This window comes from Panthera onca, chromosome F2 (assembly GCF_046562875.1).
Source record: "Panthera onca isolate mPanOnc1 chromosome F2, mPanOnc1 haplotype 2, whole genome shotgun sequence".
NCBI lineage: Eukaryota > Metazoa > Chordata > Mammalia > Carnivora > Felidae > Panthera > Panthera onca.
In genome coordinates, this window is record NC_138356.1 from 20564886 (window position 1) to 20579113 (window position 14228).

Below are 14228 nucleotides of genomic sequence, written 5' to 3' on the forward strand. Positions count from 1 at the left end.
GCCATCAGCCCAGAGCCCGATGTGGGGCTCAAACTCACAGACCACAAGATGGTGACCTGAGTTGAAGTTGGACGCTTAACCGACTGAGCCACCCAGGCGCCCCTGTTTTTACTTATTTTTGAGACAGAGACAGAGCATGAGAAGGAGAGGGGCAGAGAGAGAGAGGGAGACACAGAATCTGAAGCAGGCTCCAGGCTCTGAGCTGTCAGCACAGGGCCGGATGCAGGGCTTGAACTCACGGACTGTGAGCTCATGACCTGAGCTGAAGTCAGATGCCCAACCGACTGAGCCACCCAGGTGCCCCAGGATTTATTTCTTACTCCTAATGTTTTTCTAATTGGCATTTCTTTTTATTTTTATCTTGGTCAGTTTTCTCTATTTGCTATGTTTTTTCCCCCAAATAACCAGATCTTGATTTTATTTATGTGTCAGCTTTTCTTTTATTTTCTTCAGTAATTTCTGCTTTCCCCCAATTCATAACACCTTCATAACTTAAAATCTGTCACTCTAGTTACATTAATGTAAATTTTACTAGTATCTTAAGGATGCACCAGGGACTATATTTAAGAAGGCACCAGAAAGATGTATTGGTCAATACTAGAAGTTTTATAGATATTAATATATGCCATTATATTTTAAATAGCCAAGATTAATCTTTGGTTACATCTGCTTTTCCATTTTCTAGGCCACAGGAAAATGATTATAGCCATGATTTTCTAGAGTTGTAGACCTCTGGGCTTCAACGGTGCTTTTATCTGTAAGTTAGAGTGGATCACAAGTCATTTTGAAAGAGAATTCTGGTCCCATGAGCTTGCCTTAGCCCCCCTTTGCAGAGCTGGGATGGTGCTCTATAGAAGCCCGGGTGACCGCCAGGCTCCCCAGTTTTCACAGGTATGGATGAATTTTTGTCTTTGCTCAGATGGGGAATAGGAAGTGGGTTCCTCAATCTATCTGGACTTGTTTGCCCATCTGCAGAATAGGTATAACAATAAGCCACTCACAATAATCTTTTGAAGATGAGGAAAATAAAACTCAAACTATTTACTAATTTCCCTAAAGCCACAGTTAATACAAAGTTTGAACACGCCATACCTGGGGTCAAGATCGCTGTTTTGATCTGCAAAGTCTCTACCTATGCAATGTTTCACAATCTGACTCTAATCACACATTTTAAAATGTTCAACACAGGGATACAGCTTATGATCATTTTGCATTTAAGCTATTATATATAGGATCTTAAATACATAAGGACATATGCTTTGTCAGAATGTCAGGTAGAAGCCAAATGCAACAGAGCTGATAAGATTTTAAAGGTGTATGCACATTTGCCAATTAGGAGTTTATTAATGATTTTAGCAAGAGCAGATTCAGTGCTGTGTGAGGCCAGAAGACCATGAAAAGATTGCAATTGTCATGAATGCTTTGAGGCAACAAGTGCTTTTACATTATATAGCATTACAGTGTGCCCTGCATCGCTCACAGTGCAAGCTCAGCCCTTCTGATGGCCTCCAAGGCCCTCCAAGACTGTATGGTCCGCCACCTCACATTCCTCACCCCCACTCCTCTATCCTATCATTCTCCCTGCCTCTGCTCCCACCAGCCCGCCCCCTTGCTGTCCCTCTGTCACAGACACATTGTGCTCTTAAGACTTAGTGCACCTGCTCCTCAGACTGGAAGGCTCCTCCCCAGATACCCACCCATGACTCCCTTACCTTGAGGCCTGCCCTGACCGCCTTAGGTCAAATTACCACCTGTCTGTACCCCTAGTCTTCCCGACCTTGCTTAACCTCCAAAGCACTTGCTTTCTGACATAACACATTTACCTTTTTACCATGTCTGTTCTCCAGTGAATGTCTCCCCCACTCCCCACCACTAGAATTTAAGCTTCATGGGCGCAAGGGTTTGGGTTTTGACACTCACATATACCACCCACCCAGAACACATGTGACACAGCGAAGGTTTTCAAAAAACATTTGGTGAAAGAATGAATGAACGAATGAATTAACAAATGTGAGACGACGTACTAATTACGTATTTACAGTCATTAGTCACTCACACTTAGAATTCACATCTGGGCTCTGCCACTCACTAGCTGTGCAAACTTTTTTAACCTTCGTTTCCTCATCTGTGGATGAAGACAAAAATATGACCTCATAAGATTATTGTTTTGATTTTATAAGGCAGTTAATGCACAGTGCTTAGCACCATGCCTGGAGCATACATAGGATATGCTCAGGAAATGTTAGATGCTTTTACCGTATGTCATCTATCATCACTATAATCATTGTTTTATTTCATTTCCACAGTGGTCCTAAAAGGCTGATATTATTCCTAATTTCAAGGTTTGGAAAGTGAACAAAAAGAGGTTAAATAACTTCTTCACCATCAGACAGGATAAATCTCCCAGCTGGTCTACCGGACACCTCTTTTCATGCCGCCTTGGTTCACCTGGCTCAGGCCCGACCCTGGAGTCCTTGGCCACCAAACTCACTGGCTCCTTTCACAATTTCCAGACTCGTCTGAAGCATCAGGCTGCAGGGCTTCCTCAGTAGTTGTCCAAGGGGCCAAGGGGTGCAGAAGTTAACTTCCCATAGGCACAGATTGAGATCCTCTCCATTTCACCTTCTGAGATATTTTCTAAAACATAGCATTGTTGTATAGCCTTCCTAGAAAAGTGCCTGTGGCTGAGCCTTCATAAGACAGGGATCTAGATACATACCACCTTGCATTTTCTTCCTTTCTCCTTCCTTTTTTAAATTTATTTACTTATTTGAGAGAGAGAGAGCACAAGTAGGGGAAAGGCAGAGAGAGGGAGACAGAATCTGAAGCAGAATCTGAAGTTGGACACGTAACCGACTGAGCCACCCAGGCACCCCTAATTGTATATTTTTATTACTCACATATATATTTTATTTTCCTATTCCTACCTATTCAAAAAATTTAAACATTGAAATCTGCAGTGGCATTGCCCGTGTAAGAGTCAGAGCTCTCACCACACTTGGGCAAACTGCTTTTTCTCTCTGTGCTTCAAGTTCCTCATCTGGACAACAGGGATGATAATGAACCCACCATCAAGTATTGAGAACAGGACCTGGCGTATAAAACATTACCTTTTTCATTTTTTTAAAGATTTCATTTTTAAGTAATTTCTGTACCCAATGTGGGGCTCAAACCCACAACCCTGAGAACCTGAGTCGCATGCTCCACAGACTGAGCCAGCCAGGTGCCCCAAAATACTACTTTTTGACGGTAAAATTTTAGTTAGAGTGTGTAAATATTTAAAACTAAACTATAACCCAGGGTGCCTGGGTGGCTCAGTTGGTTAACGTCTGACTCTTAATGCTGATTGAGCCCCACCTGTTCTCCCCCTCCCCTGTTCGCTCACTCTCTCTCTCAAAATAAATAAACATTCAAAAAATAAAAATAAACATGAACTATTACCTCATTTTCAAAAAGTACTTAAATAGTATCAATCATGCAGTTAGTGACAAAGACACTACTATATTTGAACCAGATGTTGTTCTGAGTACTTACAAAATATCTTATTTAATCCACACAAAAAGCCTGTGTGATAGGAATTATTATCCTCATTTTACAAAATTGAGCTCAGAGAAGTCTGCTGCCCCAAATCATACAGTTAATTATATCGATCTCTAATGTCTATGTTTTTTTTTAATTTTTTTTTTTAACGTTTATTTATTTTTCAGACAGAGAGAGACAGAGCATGAACGGGGGAGGGGCAGAGAGAGAGGGAGACACAGAATCGGAAGCAGGCTCCAGGCTCTGAGCCACCAGCCCAGAGCCCGACGCGGGGCTCGAACTCGCGGACCGCAAGATCCTGACCTGGGCCGAAGTCGGACGTTCAACCGACTGAGCCACCCAGGCGCCCCACGCTTATTTGTTTTTGAGAGAGGCAGGGAGGGGCAGAGAGGGAGGACAGAGGATCTGAAGTGGGCTTTGTGATAACAGCAGAGAGCCCAATGAGGGGCTTGGACTCACAAACCATGAGATCAAGACCTGAGGGGAAGTCAAATGCTTAACTGATTGAGCCAGATGCCCCTATGCTTTTAATTATTATACCATCTTCCCATCATAAAATAGGAGGTAGGTTCCTCGATACGTAAAAATAGGTATATTTTGGCAGTATTGCAGTATTGCAAGGCTAGTACTCTGCTTACAAAATAATGGACTGAGTGGGGGTAGGGAGGGGTGGGAAGTAGAATAGAAATGTAGGCTTTGCTTCCAATATAATGTATGCTGTGTTTAAATTATTTTTATTTGTTTATTTATGTTGAGAGAAACTGAGAGAGAGAGCAAGCAGGGGAGGGGCAGAGAGAGGGGAGAAAGAATCCCAGGTAGGCTCCCTGCTGTTAGCACAGAGCCCAATGTGGGGCTTGAACCCACAGACTGTGAGATCATGACATGAGCAGAAACCAAGAGTCAGACACTTAACTGACTGAACCACCCAGATACCCCTGTATGTTGTGTTAAAAAATGTCAGGGCAGGTCCCTATCAAAATAACACCAGCATTCTTCACAGAGCTACAACAAATAATCCTAAAATTTGTATGGAACCAGAAAAGACCCCGAATAGCCAAAGCGATCTTGAAAAAGAAAACCAAAGCAGGAGGCATCACAATCCCAGACTTCAAGCTATACTACAAAGCTGTAATCATCAAGACAGTATGGTACTGGCACAAGAGCAGACACTCAGATCAATGGAACAGAACAGAGAACCCAGAAATGGAACCACAAATGTATGGCCAACTAATCTTTGACAAAGCAGGAAAGAATATCCAATGGAATAAAGAGTCTCTTCAGCAAGCGGTGCTGGGTAAACTGGACAGCAACATGCAGAAGAATGAACCTGGACCACTTTCTTACACCATACACAAAAATAAACTCAAAATGGATGAAAGACCTCAATGTAAGACAGGAAGCCATCAAAATCCTAGAGGAGAAAGCAGGCAAAAACCTCTTTGATCTTGGCCACAGCAACTTCTTATTCAACACGTCTCCACAGGCAAGGGAAACAAAAGCAAAAATGAACTAATGGGACCTCATCAAAATAAAAAGCTTCTGCACAGCGAAGGAAACAATCAGCAAAACTAAAAGGCAACCGACAGAATGGGAGAAGATATTTGCAAATGACATATCAGATAAAGGGTTAGTATCCAAAATCTAATAAGAACTTATAAAACTCGACACCCAAAAAACAAATAATCCAGTGAAGAAATGGGCAAAAGACATGAATAGACATTTCTCCAAAGAAGACATCCAGATGGCCAATCAACACATGAAAAAATGCTCACCATCACTCATCATCAGGCAAATACAAATCAAAACCACAATGAGATACCACCTCACACCTGTCAGAATGGCTAACAACTCAGGCAACAGATATCGGTGAGGATGTGGAGAAAGAGGATCTCTTTTGCACTGCTGGTGGGAAGACAAACTGGTGCAGCCCCTCTGGAAAACAGTATGGAGGTTCCTCAGGAAATTAAAAATAGAACTACCCTACGACCCAGCAATTGCACTACTAGGCATTTATCCAAGGGGTACAGGTGTGCTGTTTCAAAGGGACACATGCACCCCCATGTTTATAGCAACACTGTCAACAACAGCCAAAGGATGGAAAGAGCCCAAATGTCCATGGATGGATAAATGGATAAAGAAGATGTGGTATATATAGACAATGTAGTCTTACTTGGCAATCAAAAAGAATAAAATCTTGCCATTTGCAACTACGGGGATGGAACTGGAGGGTATTATGCTAAGTGAAATTAGTCAGAGAAAGACAAAAATCATATGACCTCACTCACGTGCGGACTTTAAGAGACAAAACAGATGAACACAAGGGAAGGGAAACAAAAATAATATAAAAACAGAGAGGGGACAAAACATAAGCCACTCATAAATATGGAGAACAAACTGAGGGTTGCTGGAGGGGTTGTGGGGGGGCGGGGATGGTCTAAATGGGTAAGGAGCACGAAGGAATCTACTCCTGAAATCACTGTTGTGCTATATGCTAACTAATTTGGATGTAAATTCTAAAAAATAAAAAAATTAAATTAAAAAAAAGAAAATGTCAGGGCAGGGGCACCTGAGTGGCTCGGTTGGCTGAGTGCCTGATTCTTGATTTTGGCTGAGGTCATGACCCCAGGCCTAAGTCCCATGTTGGGCTCCATGTTGAACACGGAGCCTGCTTAAGATTCTCACTCTCTCCCAGTCCTTTCTTTCTCTCTCCCGTCTGCCACTCTCCCCTGTTCATGCGTGCACTCTCTCTCTCTCTCAAAATATAAAGTAAGTAAGTGAATGAATGAATGAATCAGTCATTCAGTCAGGGCAGAGGCTCCTGGCTGGCTTAGTTGGAAGTGCATGCCATTCTTGATCTTGGGGTCGTGAGCTCCTGCCCCATGTCAGGTGAAGAGATTACTAAAAAAACGTACCAGGGGCACCTGGGTGGCTCAGTTGCTTAAGGATCTGACTTCAGCTCAGGTCCTGGTCTCATGGTTTGTGGGTTTGAGCCCCACATCGTCCAGCTCTTTGCTGACAGCCCGGAGCCTGGAGCCTGGAGCCTGCTTCGGATTCTGTGTCTCCCTCCCTCTCTCTCTCTCTGCCCCTCCCCTCTCACGCTCTGTCCGTCTGTGTCTCTCTCTCTCTCAAAAATAAATAAACATTAAAAAAAAAAACCAAAAACACGGAACTTAAAAAAAATGTCAGGGCAACTGTAAATAGCAGGGGAAAAGCTTACTATTACTAACTTAACAAGAATCTCATCTCGAAAAATGCCCTAAAACTTCAACAACATTACCTCCTAGTAATAAATATAAAACAAAACTGTTGTATTGTTCCTGCTTTGATAATCAAGTAACCCACATGGAAGACAGGAAATTACAATTCTTCTGTTTTGAAACTTCAACTACAAGAGCTCGTGAGAGTATTAATAGCTTTTCCACTTACAGGATGCTTTTAGCGAGGAGGTCTCGTCCTCTCTTCTTCTACTACTCTGCATGAAGTATAACCTGAAATTAAAGATTTCACAATGAGACACCAACGTGGAGCTCTCAGATTATGTTGCTCCCTACTCTATGTGGGCCTTGTCAAATAAACCAAAAACGTGTGTGACCCAATCTGGAAAAACGCGGTTATTCCTCCCTCTCAAGGATATGCAGCCTTCATCTTATCCAGTGACTCGGTCTTTCACCTAGTTTGGTCTGACACAGAAATTAACTTCATTTTCCAGCTCATCACACTCAGCATATGCTCCAACAAATGGATTCCTGTGTCCGGAGACCAGTAAAATCCCTGTCTCCCTTGGGGATTCTGCTATAGCATTTGTTCTAGGACATTAATGGATGTCCTAACCAGTCCACGTTTTCTGAAGCAATGACAACTCAAGGTCATAGCCTCAAAATGAGGCATGTTCAATATAATGACACATGCAGCACACAGACATTCCTGGTGATGTCAATCATGCATATTGCTTCCTTTTTCCAATGTGAAGTGTAGTGGGGGTTCTCATCCTAAGAGGCATTTTAAAAATCACCAAATCAATGTCTAGGAAGGAGCCTTTTGCATGAGTTAGAGCAACTGTTGTGTCAGTCCCCAATGTTTGCTCAGAGATGTGTACACAACTAGAAATGTGTACCAGATGATTGACAAAAAGTGGTCAAGACTACATGTTCTCTCAAAATTCGTGCCCCAAGCCAAAAAAACAAAAACAAAAACAAAAACAAAACCCTCCAAACTACTTCAAAAGATAGATTAGCGACTCTGTCTGAAAGTCTTAGATAAAATGTTTTCAATAAATTGCTCAGGAAGACTGAAGACTGAATACATTTCTTTTTTTTAAATTTTTTTTTTTTAACGTTTATTTATTTTTGAGACAGAGAGAGACAGAGCATTAACGGGGGAGGGTCAGAGAGAGGGAGACACAGAATCTGAAACAGGCTCCAGGCTCTGAGCTGTCAGCACAGAGCCCGACGCGGGGCTCGAACTCACGGACCGCGAGATCATGACCTGAGCCGAAGTCAGACGCTTAACCGACCGAGCCACCCAGGCGCCCCAAGACTGAATACATTTCAATACAGAGGTTGTGATTTTAAAAAAGAAAAAAGGCGGGGTGGCTCAGGGGTTGAGCATCCGACTTTGGCTCAGGTCACGATCTCACCATTTGTGTGTTGGAGCCCCATGTCAGGCTCTCAGCTGTGAGCATGGACAGAGCCTGGAGCCTGCTTCGGATTCTGTGTCTCCCTCTCTCTCTGCCCCTCCCCAACTTGTGCTCTGTCTCTCAAAAATAAATAAACGTTAAAAAATGTAAAAAAAAAAAAAAAAAAAGAGAGAGAGAGAGAGAGAGAAAAGAAAAATGTCTAGAACAAAAGGACATGTCCCAAAACAAATGGGAAAGAAAAATAAATTTGGAATTTCAGGGAATGTGCCAAAAATGCTGCAGGACAAATCACAGAAAGTTATTCAAAGACATATCATAAAACCAGAATACCAAATCTCTCTTGCAGGTGAGTAGATTAGGTAACTCTTTCACAGTGTGAAAACTAGACTAAGAGAAATAGATCAGTTATCAGATCGTCTAATAATACAATGAAAATAAACACCCACTGACTGAATGGGAGGGAGGTAGATGATTTTACTTTATTTATAGCTTGAACTAATAGATGTGCATAAGATTTTTTACCGTTTACAGACATGCTTCTAATACACTTAACTATTAGTGACCAGATTTTACTTGATGTCCATAGTGCATAGTATAAAACCATAAAAACCACCGGAGTGTGGATTTTTCATGCGTAATCTTTACTTGAGACAACTCAAACCAGGATGGGATTCAAAACTAAAAATAGTAACAAACACATAAAACTGAGCTTATCAAAATGAGCCCTGCTCAGTCCAGGTAAACTATTCTAGAGTTATGGGTGTACACGAGAACTTCTTGTCCTCCTGAAAGACATCAGCCACCAGTGCGCTGCCCAGCCTCTGAGACCCCCTCATTGCTCCTTCCCTTGGAGAAAGAAAATTTTTAGTGAATCCAGAACAGAGCTATCTGAACAGAAACAAGAAAAAGACCAACATTATATTAACACAGTTTGGAAAATGATCACAAAAATGGTAGAAATCACCATCAGACTCACTGTTTTCTCTCTCTCATTGAGTGTAATAAAAGACAAGAGCAAAATAATAAAAGACGAAAAAAAAGGAACAGAAGCAATTGAAAAAAATTGTCTACAAGGTAGATATTGATAAAAACAATACTATCAGACCAATTTGAAATCAAGGTTGAAAGTCTCAAAGGGGACTAGAAGAATATTTTATATTCATAAAAGATATGATCCACCAAATATATGTAACGGTCAGGAACTTTTGTGCACCTATTAACATATTTAAAATTTATACTGCAAAGCCTGATAGCAGAACGAAAATCTACTGACAAACCCCAAATAAAGCAGGGGATGTTAACCTGTCATTCAAAAATTAACAGATCAAATTTACACAGAAATGTAGATGTAAAGGAATAGATCACACAATTTGATGAACAGGTACAGATTTTCTGCCCAATTAAAAAAAAATACACAGCCTTTTCAAATACTCATGGAATATTTGCAAATATTAGCTACATATTAATTAGGCCAGTAAAAAAGTTCAATGAATTCCTCAAATTAGAAATTATTATTTTTTAATGTTTATTTATTCATTGTGAAAGAGGGAGAGGGACAGCTGGAGAGGGGCAGAGAGGGAAGGGAGAATCCCAAGCAGGCTCTGTGCTGTCAGCCCAGAGACCAAGGTGGGGCTTGATTTCACAAAACCATGAGATCATGACCTGAGCTGAAATCAAGAGTCCAAAGCTTAACCGGCTGAGCCACCCATGTGCCCCAGGATTTGTTTTCTAATTTTGTGGAAGAAAGGTCCGGACAGGTTTCTCGGAGGAATGAAAATTAAGTTGAGACTTGAGAGCTCTGAAACAGGTAGGTGAAACAGTGAGCTAGATGGAGGAAATTATCCACCCGCAGGCCTCCCCACCCCCCCACAGGACTCCGAGGACATGCCCGTTAAGCATGGTTCACACGACAGTGAGTGTGACAGGCAGCCTCCCGTGTACACGGTTTATACTTAGCTTCAAAAAGTTTACACCTACTACCGAAAGTAGTAAAACAGGTGGCTTACATATTAAAAATATATTCAGTATATAAAAATACATATTATATGCATATTCATCTATCAAGGAACCAACCTAAGAAGTGTCAGAGGTAGTCCTTGCATTCAAGAAGTATACGCGGCAGTGAACAGTATAGAGTGTCAGACTTAGACCAAGTGAATAACGGAAACACTTCACAAAATGTGAAGTGAGCGGCCTGCACCGAGCTCGCACTTAACGCTTCACCCCTTCACTACCTGGCGAGCTCTCAAAACGGCTAAGATGAAGATGAGGAAAACAGGTGCCTGCCTGCCTGCCTGCCTTTAGAGGTCTCGCTTCAGCCTTGCCCAACCGAGAAGCTCTCTCTGAGGCCCCCGGACTCTCCAGCAAAAAGAAAAACATCACCAGCAGAAACCAGTCGTCCCATCTCAGTGCGCAGGTAGACAGCCCCGAGTTAGACCCTTTCGTCAATTGGCCGACCCCTAGCAGCAACCTAGGCGGCTTCCAAAAGTTCGACAAGGGCCAGCCCAGGCTTCAGGCTTAGGGCTTGAGCTGAGCCGACCCAGGGTCGGCCTGGACCGAGTGTGGGAGCTCCGGCTCCCGGAAGCCCTGGGCCACGTGGGTAGGAGGGAGCCAGTCCTTGCCTCGGTTCTCTGGTTCTCTCTGCAGGACGCGCGGTCTGCGGCTGCGCTCCCCCGCCCCGTCTCTAGCCCGAGGCCAGCCTTGGTGGCTTCTGGGCTTCCCACTCACCAGAGTGTGGGGGCTCCGGCAGCCGCGGGTGGAGGGGAGGAGGAGGTCTGAAGGTGTGGGGTTAGGGAGGGAGAGGGAGGAAGGGGGGGACTGCGGGATCCCCAAGGCCAGCAGCTCAAAGGACAGCCATCAGTCGTCACGGCCATTGTCACGACCACCCCCTGCCAAGCGTACGCATGGACATGGGGCGGGGTCCGGCCCTGGATGTCACCTGGGAAGGAGATCCATCCACAAACTGGATCTGGGCTACCTGTGCCTCTTCCCCTCCACCTCCCCTCCTCCCTCTCCGTTCCTCCTCCGGTTGCTGAGCCTCTAGGCCGGGTCAATCCTCCCTACCTGGGAAACCTCTTGTTGTTCCGGTGAAGTCAGAGCCCTGCTTCATTTAGGAAAGCTCTGAATAATAATTAAGGGGGGGAGGCGGAGAAAGGAGACAGCCATAGGGTAAATCAAGGAAGTAATAACAATAGCCACTGTTGAAGCCTCCGCCAAGCCGCTGTGCCGTCGTCGCTGTGCTCTGTCGGAGCACCTGGGCCCATCTCAATCTTTCCATTCCTTTTCTGCGTTTGGTCCCATTAGCTTGCGTCTAGAAATCGATTCGAATGAAAAACAATCCGGGACGTAGGCAAATATTTCTTTGCACAGATGTATAGCACAGCTCTTTGTAATACTGAAAACTTAGGCCAACGGTACGCCCGTGATTCTAAATCATGGTACATCCTTTTAGTGGGATTTAACAACAAACAAAATGTTCCCTATATAGTAGGGGGCAGTTTACAAAACAGTTTCTGCTTAATAAAGAAAACATAATTTCAATGGACAGAGACTGGAAAATAGTTATCTCTAAGTGGCTGAATGATGAGCGTCAATTTTCCGTAAGGATAAGAGAAAAAAAGTTATAATGTTAAATTATAAGTTAAATAATATAAGTTAAAAGTTATAAGTTAAAATGCTCAATTCTGCCCCTCTCGGAATTGTCTCTCCCTCTCGCCACCTCAGGGCTGTCATTCTGGGAGAAGCGGCAGGGGGCTGCAGGAAGGGCGCTTGTATCCCCTCCGCGTCCCCCCACCTCCCCTCCCCGACCCCGCCACGTGCAGGGATCCGCTCTTGCGAGGGCCCTTGCATCCCCTCCGCGTCCCCCCCACCTCCACTCCCCGACCCCGCCACGTGCGCGAACCGGCGCTTCCGAGGGCGCTTGCATCCCCTCCGCGTCCCCCCCTTCCTCCCCGACCCCGCCTCGTGCGGGGACCCGCGCTTCCGAGGGCGCTTGCATCCCCTCCGCGTCCCTCCCGCCCCGTTCCTCCCCCGCCCCGCCACGTGCAGGGAACCCGCGATTCTCTGGGCCGGGAGAGGTCAGCTCGTGGAGGCTGGCGGGACCTCGGCCTTCTGCTGGGGGTGGGGGCGCGGTCCGGGGTCGTGGCGTCTGCACCCATCTCGCCCTGAGTGTTGATTTCGGGAATCGATCGGAAATTACAAGGCCAATTAAATGCCCTCCTATTTAGAGCTCTGGTTAGGCCTGAGAGGCTTCAAACAGCGCCTCAGTCCCTTGGAGGTCTCCGCAGCGGTGACCTCACCCCGAAATCGGCCCTAGGAGATCACTGTAGGAGGGAGGGGGCTGCGCCGAGCCTTCCCGGGTAGCCCCGCCTCCCCCTCCTCCGGCTGGCGGCGGAAGAAGGTCTTAGCTGCTCAGAGCACGCGCCAGATCTATGCTCACTTGAGACCAAACCTCAGGGAGTGGGGGTGGAATCCCGGGCGGTCGCTGGGCCCGCGGGGACGCAGCCAGGAAAGGATGTCCTGGCCATCTGCTGGCCCCGAGGCATCTGCTGGCGGGTCCCCAGGAACGGTGATCGTATTCCTCAGAATCTGTTGCCCAGACCGTCCCCCAGCATACTCGACGCCTACTTCAGTTGCCCGGTTAGAGGCTGCTAGCTGTTTCTACAGTTTTCCAATCCAAATGCTTATTAGTTTTGCACCCCAATGGAGCCTTTCCAAATGGGGCCAAAAAACAGGAAGGTCTGACAATGGCAAATGTTAACCGAAACCGTGTTTACCTTGCATATTTGCTTGTTCGCAGAAGCCTTAGTGGTAATAATGGTGTCCAGACTCCTCATTTGACAGATGGGTTAGCTGAAGCCAATGGAGTAACAGGCCAGTCCCTGGGTAGCATGATACCTTCATTGCATAGAGGCAGTCTGGAAAGAATTCAGGTAAGACCTGGGAAAGCTTGTTAGGAGGGTTTCCTATCTAATTTTCCTCTGCCTGGATACTAATGCCTGGAAAGTTGTAGTTTTTATCTGTTTTAAATGAAAAACTGTACCAATCTCTGTATAGATATATACCTGTTAATGAGAGTTTGGATTCTCTTTGGCTTAGTATTATGTGAGCTTTCCCCAATGTCATGCTGGTGTTAAGAAAGAATGTCAAAATATTCTTTGAAAAACTTCAGTAGCCACCCAATACTGCACTGTATCGCTGGGCTACAAGCCCTGTTGCTGAACGTTTCTGTTGTTAATCAGTTTCATTATTAAAAACAGTGCAGGTAAGAACATGCTTGTTTACAAATCTCTACACTTCTGACTCTGTAGAATGGATTCCTTGAATTGGAGTTACCAGGTTACAGACTACAGACTTTTTAAAGATTTGGGTGCACAGTGCCTAATTGCTTTCTTCTTTCTTTCCTTCTTTGAGACAGAGAAGGCAAGCCGGGGAGAGGGGCAGAGGGAGAATCTTAAGCAGGCTCCATGCTGAGCATGGAGCTTGATCCCACAACCCTGGGATCATGACCTCAGCTGAAATCAAGAGTCAGATGCTCAACCAGCTGGAGCCATCCAGGCGCCCCAGCCTAATTGCTTTCTAAAAAGCTTGTGCCAGTTTTATACTGTTCCTAGCAGAATAAGTGTGCCCACTTGATTTGATTACTGGTAACCTTGAGAATTTGTTGAGTGCATGAAAGTAACAGGGTCTAGAAGCAGCTAGGTGGTGGCCATATGGGATCTTCCAGAGGCATCACAGGGTAGTGTATCTTCTGTACTGCACCTTGAACCCACTGTGCTTGGCATCTCTAGCACCCAGCACCTTGCATGTTGTTGGCTGAGTAGATGCATTCCCACCTTGCCTCCCACCTCTCACCCCTGATCTCACAGGTCATACCTGGTGGATCTCTGGGCTGTCATCTGTGTCTGCTAGGACAAGGCATAATAAACTCATCACTGTGCTGTCTTTTCCTTCCTTGTCTTCATACACGCTATGCTTTCCTATTTGTTCTTTTGCTTTGCATCCTCTCTGGGCTGTCAGATATTGTGGGTCACTGCTGTCCCTCTTACATGGG

At 44.9% G+C, this 14228-nt stretch overlaps 1 protein-coding gene across 1 annotated transcript in view; it reads right to left on the minus strand.

Moving 5' to 3' along the window:
• The window catches only part of SLCO5A1 (solute carrier organic anion transporter family member 5A1), a 300952-nt gene extending 298827 nt beyond the window's left edge, over positions 1–2125 (minus strand). Inside the window, exon 1 of the mRNA XM_078441935.2 lies at positions 2057–2125. The gene's annotated coding sequence lies outside the window, so the exon portion shown is untranslated. The remainder of the gene's footprint in view (positions 1–2056) is intronic.
• Positions 2126–14228: the final 12103 nt, after the last annotated feature.